We start from the raw sequence: 10,919 nt of genomic DNA, 5'->3' as shown, positions 1-10,919 counted from the left end.
GGTATTATTAATATTGCTCACTAATCTGGAATCTTTCACTCATACATGATAGAAAATCAACTATGGTTAACTTATACCAAGAAGGTAATTTATTAGTTCATGTAACTGTACAAAGCCATCTAGAGTATTCAGCAAACTAAAACTGTATTATCGGGACTCTTTCTCAGCACTCATGTTGATGAGTGTGGGTGACCAAGTCTGTGCCATATGGTTATGCCAGTGATCAAGGGACAGTTTATTGTAATTTGTAGCCACAGGGAAGGGTGAGAGTTTAAAGAAGAATAAAAACAGACAAAACAAAAAAGGATGTACAGTAAACTAAACAACTGCTAATGTTCTTTATAATTATAAAACCCTGAATCTGTGATATAATTTTACCAGTTTAATTTCACCAGACAAAAGTATCGGTCATGTTGACAGGTATTCAATTTCTTTAATCCACCTGTGTATCATGTCTATTTGCTCTTGCAAGCAGAGGAATTGATTCATTATACTCTACTTTTCAGTTTTAAAAGATTCTTAATTATATCTCTTTGGCCTAAATATCCTAACTTTCAGATATTATTACTTTTTGACTGCACTTAATATAATATCCATGCCTAATTAAAATATTAAAATCCTTTTATAAAACTCATGGCTTTTGTTTTACTTGACAAAAAAGTAAGGAGGGCATATTTGTGAATAGTAAAGGCAATATATTATATTCATTAGGATCAAATTTTTCAAAATTCAGCAGTCCCTGAGATGTAATATAAGGATCTTATCTATAGTGCTAGAAGTGGAGCCACTGGAAATTAATTCTAGGATATTGTCCCCTATTATTCATTCATTCATTCAATAAATGTGTACTGAATATCTAATGTCCTACTTGCTCAAGCACAGCAGTGAACAAACCCGAAAGAAAGCTTTTCCCTTGTGCAGCTTTCATTTTAGTGGGGAAAAAGAGTAGTAATAACACTGTTACCACTCTCAGAGTTGTACACTGAAGTCCCTACAGGAAACATGTAGAAAACAGACAATTAAAAATAGAATTCAGTGTTAAGGTACAGTCAATGGTGAACCTAAGGCTAACTAGAGAGTGCATGGCCCTACTGAAGATATTTAAATCTCATTTTTTCAGCATTGTGCCAGGCAAACAAGACTTAGTTACATCTGAAATCAGATAATGGGTGACCAACTCTACATTCCTGCTTCATATATGAGTGCAAATTGTAGCATCTGAATGCAGGCCCTCCTTCATCTATGAAAAGAGATGCCATTTACTCTTACCTCTTCCAATGTAGCATCTGTTTGCCACTTCACTTTCTCCAAACATCTTACCTTATGTGAGGACATGCCTCATTTCTTTTCAGGTTAGCTAAAAAGTGGAGACATTTTTGCAAAAAGAACTTAATCCAAAAAATGAGGCAAAAATGAAATAATCAAAATAGAAAGGAAAAAGACAAAAATAATGAAATCGATACGTTGAGAAAAAGTGCCTGTTCCTAAAGGAACAAAAATCTGGCCAGAGTTTGATTTGGCTGATATGGTTTACTGAACATGGCAGTGCAGTTCCTCTCCTTGACTCACCCTTGCCTGGGCTCTATCCAGCTATTCAGATTCTTAGCCTAAAATAGACTCAGATTTGCTATACTTCTTTGCCTCTTAGAAAAAGTTTGACCCCATTAGAATCTACTTAGTGTTTTCTTTCAGCTACAGTTTCCATGCTGTCTACACTAGCCCTCAGCTGTTCTCTGCTTTGGTACCTTAGCCCCTCTGGGTCCTTGCCCACTGAATGAGACGGGTGCCTCTCGGAACTTCAGTTGTCTACTTAGGTTTCAAGCAATTCTTTACTGATGTTGGTTTCAGCTACTTGGCCCTTCTTGGATATTCCTACAGATCCAGGCTTTAGAAAATCATCCAAACCTATTTTTCTCTCTCCCTCTTTTTTGCCTGCAACATCTTCCTGAGTGATTTCATAAGGCATGCCATATCCTTAGGAAAAACTCCGTCTTCAGCCATTATCATTGATTAAGTTCCAGTCATATTTTCCAGTGATATTCCTGCATCTTCTCTGTTTCAAACTCTGGCCTTCACACTGGGATCAGAGTCAACAATAAGTAGGGCAAAAGATCACGATGAAAAAAGTGCCATATGTGGAAGAAGGAAGGTACTAATGATAACTCGTTGGGGCCCAGCTAATTCACTGTACTCAAATGGACAGATGAATCACAGCTTCGTTAATGCTTAATCTAATCTAATCTCAAATATCAGATACTGTCCCTGGTTTGAAAATGGGCCTCAAGTGGGTCTGTGTCATCAGGGCAGGAGCAGTAAGTGGAGGCTTCCCCACCAACATAATTCCCTGCCAATACCTACTCTCCCCAAGAGTCATTGCATAGTCTCTCTCCTCTGCTTTCTGGCTAGAAGACAAAATGTTCACTTACCAAGATAAGCTCTGCTCAGACCTGTTTTTCCAGCTTTCTGTAAACTTTCAAGCAAGCATTATACCCTGCTCTTCCTCCCAAGCACAAATCTACTTCAAACCTTGTACTAATGGGAGAGCTGCTGCTGCTTGCATTGGACTTGCCTTTCTGAAACATGAGTTCACTCCTTTCAAAATTTCAGCCTCTTAAGCATGACCCTTTCTTCCACTGTTTCTATCCATATGCAAATCTGCAGATGAAACCATCTGTTTCGCAAGCATAGCCAAGGCCTCAACATGGTTTCTCTCACTAATTTTAGGTTAAAAGTTTCATCTAAATGTGGTGCGTATGAATTCTTGCTACATCCACATTCTTAGACATTCCAGGCTAGCCCTGACATGTTGTAGAGTCATAAATGCAATATTACTACACTCAGAAGTGCAAGGAAAACATGGCTTCCTTATTTAATCTTCCTCATGATTTCATCCACACATAGAAGCACTTTTTTTCATAGCACGGGCAATTTTGTCCTTATTCACTCTCCATTATGTTACACACAAGGATTAATCTTATAGCACCTAGAGTTCCAGACCCTCTAATTTATGATTAGCCTTGGATATGGGATGAATTCCCTCCCAATATTTCAGCCAGGCAAATAGCTGAGACTTCTCTGACTCACTTGGAGGCTTGTGGGAATTTCTTCATCCCTGCTTCTTCCCACCTTTGTCATCCCTCCCCAAGTAAAGTATGTTCCATGCGTACCTAGTCAGGCTCTTTCTTTGCATGACTGCTCTGTGATACAATTTTTACTCTGCTACAGACCCTCACCCAATGGCCAAGTTGGCTCCAGAATAGGGTGCAATAAGGGGCCCTGTATACAGCAATGTCTAACAAAGGAGAATGTCTATTTTTCTTTTCCCTATCCTGAGCCATATTTCTTCAGAGACTTGGATAGAGAGAGGAGGACAAAAATATATGTAGCTCATTGTTAGCTTCCTCTCCTCTCATTTGTTTCTCTTCCCTTTCTTTCTTTCTTTTTTTTTATTTTGGTATCATTAATCTACAATTACATGAAGGACATTATTTTTATTAGGTTCTCCCCTTCACCAAGTACCCCCACATCCCCATTCACAGTCACTGTCCATCAACATAGTAAGATGCTGTAAAATCACTACTTGTCTTCTCTGTGTTGCACAGCCCTCCCTGTGCCGCCCCCAACACTATACATGCTAATCGTAATGACCCCTTTCTTTTCTTCCTACTCTTATCCCTCCCTTCCCACCCATTCTCCCCAGTCCCTTTCCCTTTGGTAACTGTTAGTCCATTCTTGGGTTCTGTGTTTCTGCTGCTGTTTTGTTCCTTCAATTTTCTTTTGTTCTTATACTCCACATATGAGTGAAATCATTTGACACTTGTCTTTCACCACCTGGCTTATTTCACTGAGCATAATACCCTCTAGCTCCATCAATGTTGTTGCGAATGGTAGGGTTTGTTTTTTTCTTGTGGCTGAGTAATATTCCATATGTATATGTACCACATCTTCTTTATCCATTCATCTACTGATGGACATTTAGGTTGCTTCCATATCTTGCTTATTGTAAATAGTGCAGCGATAAACATAGGGGTGCATCTGTCTTTTTCAAACTGGAGTGCTGCATTCTTAGGGTAAATTCCTAGAAGTGGAATTTCTGGGTCAAATGGTATTTCTATTTTGAGCATTTTGAGGAACCTCCATACTGCTTTCCACAATGGTTGAACAAATTTACATTTCCACCAGCAGTGTAGGAGGGTTCCCCTTTCTCCACAACCTCGCCAACCTTTGTTGTTGTTTGTCTTTTGGATGGTAGCCATCCTTACTGGTGTGAGATGATATCTCATCATGGTTTTTATTTGCATTTCTCTGATGACAAGCGATGTGGAGCATCTTTCCATGTGTCTGTTGCCATCTGAATTTCTTCTTTGGAGAACTGTCTATTCAGCTCCTCTGCCCATTTTTTAATTGGATTATTTGCTTTTTGTTTGTTGAGGTGTGTGAGCTCTTTATATATTTTGGATGTCAACACTTTATTGGATCTGTCATTTTCAAATATATTCTCCCATACTGTAGGATACGTTTTTGTTCTATTGATGGTGTCCTTTGCTGTACAGAAGCTTTTCAGCTTGATATAGTCCCATTTGTTCATTTTTGCATTTGTTTCCCTTGCCAGGAGAGATATGTTCAAGAAGAGGTCACTCATGTTTATGTCTAAGAGATTTTTGCCTATGTTTTTTTCTAAGAGTTTTATGGTTTCATGACTTACATTCAGGTCTTTGATCCATTTTGAATTTACTTTTGTGTATGGAGTCAGACAGTGATCCATTTTCATTCTCTTACATGAAGCTGTCCAGTTTTGCCAGCTCCATCTGTTGAAGAGACTGTCATTTCCCCATTGTATGTCCATGGCCCCTTTATTGAATATTAGTTGTCCATATATGTTTAGGTTAATGTTTAGAGTCTCTGTTCTGTTCCATTGGTCTGTGGCTCTGTTCTTGTGCCAGTACCAAATTGTCTTGATTACTGTGGCTTTGTAGTAGAGCTTGAAGTTGGGGAGTGAGATCCCCCCCACTTTATTCTTCCTTCTCAGGATTGCTTTAGCTATTTGGGCTCTTTGGTGTTTCCATATGAATTTTTGAACTATTTGTTCCAGTTCATTGAAGAAAGCTGTTGGTAATTTGATAGGGATTGCATCAAATCTGTATATTGCTTTGGGCAGGATGGCCATTTTGATTATATTAATTCTTCCTAGCCATGAGCATGGGATGAGTTTCCATTTGTTAGTGTCCCCTTTAATTTCTCTTAAGAGTGTTTTATAGTTTTCAGGGTATAGGTCTTTCACTTCCTTGGTTAGGTTTATTCCTAGGTATTTTATTCTTTTTGATGCAATTGTGAATGAAATTGTTTTCCTGACTTCTCTTTCTATTGGTTCATTGTTAGTGTATAGGAAAGCCAGAGATTTCTGTGTGTTAATTTTGTATCCTGCAATTTTGCTGAATTCCAATATTAGCTCTAGTAGTTTGGGAGTGCAGTCTTTAGGATTTTTAATGTACAATATCATGTCATCTGCAAATAGTGACAGTTGAACTTCTTCTTTACCAATCTGGATTCCTTGTATTTCTTTGTTTTGTCTAATTGCCATGGCTAGGACCTCCAGTACTACGTTAAATAACAGTGGGGAGAGTGGGCATCCCTGTCTGGTTCCCGCTCTCAGAGGAAATGCTTTCAGCTTCTCGCTGTTCAGTATGATGTTGGCTGTGGGTTTATCATATATGGCCTTTATTATGTTGAGGTACTTGCCCTCTATACCCATTTTGTTGAGAGTTTTTATCATGAATGGATGTTGAATTTTATCAAATGCTTTTTCACCATCTATGAAGGTGATCATGTGGTTTTTGTCTTTCTTTTTGTTGATGTGGTGAATGATGTTGATGGATTTTCAAATGTTGTACCATCCTTGCATCCCTGGGATGAATCCCACTTGGTCATGGTGTATGATCCTTTTGATGTATTTTTGAATTCGGTTTGCTAATATTTTGTTGAGTATTTTTGCATCTACGTTCATCAGGTATATTGGTCTGTAGTTTTCTTTTTTTAGTGGGGTCTTTGCCTGGTTTTGGTATTAGGGTGATGTTGGCTTCATAGAATGAGTTTGGGAGTATTCACTCCTCTTCTATTTTTTGGAAAACTTTAAGGAGAATGGGTATTATGTCTTCTCTGTATGTCTGATAAAATTTCAAGGTAAATCCTTCTGCTTGGGGGTTTTGTTCTTTGGTAGTTTTTTGATTACTGCTTCAATTTCGTTGCTGGTAATTGATCTGTTTAGATTTTCTGTTTCTTTCTGGGTCATTCTTGGAAGGTTGTATTTTTCTAGGAAGTTGTCCATTTCTCCTAGGTTTCCCAGCTTGTTAGCATATAGGTTTTCATAGTACTCTCTAGTAATTCTTTGTATTTCTGTGGGGTCTGTCATGATTTTTCCTTTCTCATTTCTGATTCTGTTGATTTGTGTTTACTCTCTTTTCCTCTTAATAAGTCTGGCTAGAGGCTTATCTATTTTGTTTATTTTCTCAAAGAACCAGCTCTTGCTTTCATTGATTTTTGCTATTGTTTTATTCTTCTCAATTTTATTTATTTCTTCTCTGATCTTTATTATGTCCCTCCTTCTGCTGACCTTAGGCCTCATTTGTTCTTCTTTTTCCAATTTCAATAATTGTGACATTAGACCATTCATTTGGGATTGTTCTTTTTTCTTTAAATATGCCTGGATTGCTATATACTTTCCTCTTAAGACTGCTTTTGCTGTATCCCACAGTAGTTGGGGCTTTGTGTTGTTGTTGTCGTTTGTTTCCATATATTGCTGAATCTCCATCTTGATTTGGTCATTGATCCATAAATTATTTAGGAGCATGTTGTTAAGCCTCCATGTGTTTGTGAGCCTTTTTGCTTTCTTTGTACAGTTTATTTCTAGTTTTATGCCTTTGTGGTCTGAAAAATTGGTTGGTAGGATTTCATACTTTTGGAATTTACTGAGGGTCTTTTTGTGGCCTAGTATGTGGTCTATTCTGGACAATGTTCCATGTGCACTTGAGAAGAATGTTTATCCTGTTGCTTTTGGATGTAGAGTTCTGTAGATGTCTATTAGGTCCATCAGTTCTAGTGTGTTGTTCAGTGCCTCTGTGTCCTTACTTATTTTCTGCCTGGTGGATCTGTCCTTTGGGGTGAGTGGCGTGTTGAAGTCTCCTTAAATGAATGCATTGCAGTCTATTTCCCCCTTTAGTTCTGTTAGTATTTGTTTCACATATGCTGGTGCTCCTGTGTTGGGTGCATATATATTTAGAATGGTTATATCCTCTTGTTGGACTGAGCCCTTTATCATTATGTAGTGTCCTTCTTTATCTTTTGTTACTTTCTTTATTTTGAAGTCTATTTTGTCTGATACTAGTATTGCAATACCTGCTTTTTTCTCTCTGTTGTTTGCATGAAATATCTTTTTCCATCCCTTGACTTTAAGTCTGTGCATGTCTTTGGGTTTGAGGTGAGTCTCTTGTAAGCAGCATATGGATGGGTCTTGCTTTTTTATCCATTCTGTTACTCTGTGTCTTTTGATTGGTGCATTCAGTCCCTTTACATTTAGGGTGATTATTGAAAGGTATGTACTTATTGCCATTGCAGGCTTTAAGTTTGTGGTTACCAAAGGTCCAGGGTTAGCTTCTTTACTATCTTACTGTCTAACTTAACTCGCTTATTGAGCTATTATAAACACGGTCTGATGATTCTTTATTCCTCTCCCTTCTTATTCCTCCTCCTCCCTTCTTCATATGTTGGATGTTGTGTTCTGTGCTCTTTTTAGGAGTGCTCCCATCTAGAGCAGTCCCTGTAAGATGCCCTGTAGAGGTGGTTTGTGGGCAGCAAATTCCCTCAACTTTTGCTTGTCTGGGAATTGTTTAATCCCTCCTTCATATTTAAATGATAATCATGCTGGATACAGTAATCTTGGTTCGAGGCCCTTCTGTTTCATTGCATTGAGTATATCATGCCATTCTCTTCTGGCCTGTAGGGTTTCTGTTGAGAAGTCTGATGATAGCCTGATGGGTTTTCCTTTGTAGGTGACCTTTTTTTTCTCTCTGGATGCCTTTACTACTTTGTCCTTGTCTTTGATCTTTGCCATTTTAATTATTATGTGTCTTGGTGTTGCCCTCCTTGGATCCCTTGTCATGGGAGTTCTGTGTACCTCTGTGGTCTGAGATGCCATTTCCTCCCCTAGTTTGGGGAAGTTTTCAGCAATTATTTCTTCAAAGACACTTTCTATCCCTTTTTCTCGCTCTTCTTCTTCTGGTACCCCTATAATGTGGATATTGTTCCGTTTCTATTGGTACAGAGTTCTCTTAAAATTCTTTCATTCCTGGAGATCCTTTTATCTCTCTCTGCATCAGCTTCTCTGTGTTCCTGTTCTCTGTTTTCTAGTCCATTAATGGTCTCTTGCATGTCGTCCATTCTGTTTTGAAGTCCTTCCAGAGCTTGTTTTATTTCTGTATTCTCCCTCCTTAGTTCTTGCATATTTCTCTGCAAGTCCATCAGCATGTTTATGACTTTTCTTTTGAATTCTTTTTCAGGAAGACTGGTTAAATCTATCTCCCCAGGTTCCTTCTCAGGGGAAGATGTAACAGATGTCCAAGCTGTCTGGGTTAGTCTTGTCTGGATCAAATTTTTTGTCTTTTCATGCTGATAGGTGCAACATTGAGCTATTGACTTTCTGTCAGCTGGGAGAGCCAAGGCTTTCCACTTGCTCCTGGCCTTTCTTTACTGGTACAACTGCAACCCCTAGTGGCTTGTGTTGGGCAATTGTGTGTAGACTGGGTCTCTGTATCTTGCCCGGCCGCTATGGAGGAAGCTCCCTTGCTCTGGGCGTGGCCAGCATCAGGCTGCTGCTCTGCTATGGCGGGGCCCCGGAGGGATAATGGATGGGGGCCTGTTTGGCTGTTACCTCTGTGAGGGGTCTCAGAGCTGTCGCCCTGGGGGTTAGTGTGCCCGGAGTTCTCTGGAATCTCCAGCTGCTGTACTGTGACCTGGGATGCTTCCATCCAGTAGTGGGGTCCCTGTCCCTTTAAGACTTTCAAAAAGCACTCGCTCTTCTTTGTCACAGGGGCCCCAGCTTCGGGACCCGCTCAGTGGTCTTGCTTTTCTGTTTCCCTAGTTTCCAGCACCCCACGCATGCACTGTGTCTGCTCTCTGTTGCGGATGACTAGGGCTGGGTGTTTAGCAGTCCTGGGCTCCCTCTCCCTCTCCGCTCCAACTCCTCTCCTCCTGCCGGGAGCTGGAGTGAGGGGCCTCAGGGCCGCCAGGCTGCGGCTTGTATCTTACCCCTTTCACCAGGCGCTGGGTTCTTGCAGGTGTGGAGGTAGTCTAGCTGTTGTCCTGTGTCTTCTGGTCTCTCTTTTAGGATTAGTTATATCTGTTGTATTTTCAAAAATATATGTTTTTGGGAGGAGATTCCCACTGTCCTACTCACACCGCCGTCTTGGCTCCCCCCTCCTCTCTTCCCTTTCTTTCTAACTGATATCAAAAGAGGAAAGTGTGGACTTTTCCGTGCTTTCCCCCTGTTTTCCTTTATGGTAAGGACTCCTCTCATACCATATTCTTCTTTTCTTCTGAAGCCACCAAGTTTAGTGGCTCATCATTAATGTTGGAAGGCATAGTCTAACTATATGATGGAAGTTCTAGTAGATATAGTTAGTTCACCAGGCCTGACTTTTGACTTGTTAAAAGTGTGTTTGTGAGAATGAGAAATCTATTCTCTTTTCATAAAATCTATTTTTACCCCAATTTTATGAGAAGAGGCAAGTTTTAGATTTGAAGTTACTATTTGACCTCTTCAGTCTTGATGGCATATATTCTCTTGTTCGCTTGGATGACTTTTTTTTATTTTTAAAAATTGAAGTATGTACCATAAAATGCACAAATCTTAGGGTACACCTTGATGAATGTTGTCATGCATATCCACTTGTAACCATCACCCAGATCAAGATATCAAACATTCTCACTAATTATTTTTTCCCTTTCACCTATTTCACCCATCCCCCATTCAAGTCCCTGTGGCAACCACCAGTCTGTTCTCTGTGTTTATGAGTCTATTTCAGTTTTATTTGTTGGTTGGTTGTGTTTGTTTTTAGATTTCACATATAAGTGAAATCATGTATTTTTCTTTCTTTGACTTTTAGCATAATACCCTGTGAGTTCATCCATTATGTTACAAATGGATTTTATTCTTTTTGTGGCTCAGTAACATTCCATTGTATATATGTACCACATTTTTAAAATCTATTTATCTGTTGATAGACATTTAGGTTGTTTTCATATCTTAGCTATTGTAAATAATGGTGTGATAAACATAAGGGTGCATATATCTTTTTGAAATAGTGATTTTGTTTTCTTTGGGCAAACTCCCAAAAGTGTAATTGCTGGTTCATATAGTATTTCTATTTTTAGTTTTTTGAGGAACCTCCATACTGCTTTCCTTAGCGGCAGCACCAATTTACAACTCCACCAGCAGTGAATGAGAGTTCCCTTTTCTCCACATCCTTGCCAGCACTTGCTATTTCTTTTCTTGTTGATATTAGCCACACTGAGAAGAGTGTGAGGTGATATCTCATTGTCATTTTGATTTGTATTTCCCCAATGTTTAGTGTTACTGAGTATCTTTTCATGTGTCTCTTGACTATTTACATGTCTTCTTTGGAAAAACATCCACTCAGGTCATCTACCCAATTTTTAATTGGCTTATTTGGTCTTTTTTTTCATTTTGCATGAGTTCTTTATGTATTTTGAATATTAGCTCCATATTGGATATATCATTTGCAAATATATTCTCCCATTCAAAACATTGCCCTTTCATTTTGTTGATCTTTTCCTATGCTGTGCAGAAGATTTTTAGTTTGATGTAGTTCCATTTGTTTCCCTTACCTGCAGACACATATAGAGAT

The sequence above is a fragment of the Manis javanica genome, chromosome X (genome assembly GCF_040802235.1).
Source record: "Manis javanica isolate MJ-LG chromosome X, MJ_LKY, whole genome shotgun sequence".
In the NCBI taxonomy this organism is placed as follows: domain Eukaryota; kingdom Metazoa; phylum Chordata; class Mammalia; order Pholidota; family Manidae; genus Manis; species Manis javanica.
Note: the sequence above shows the minus strand (reverse complement) of the source record.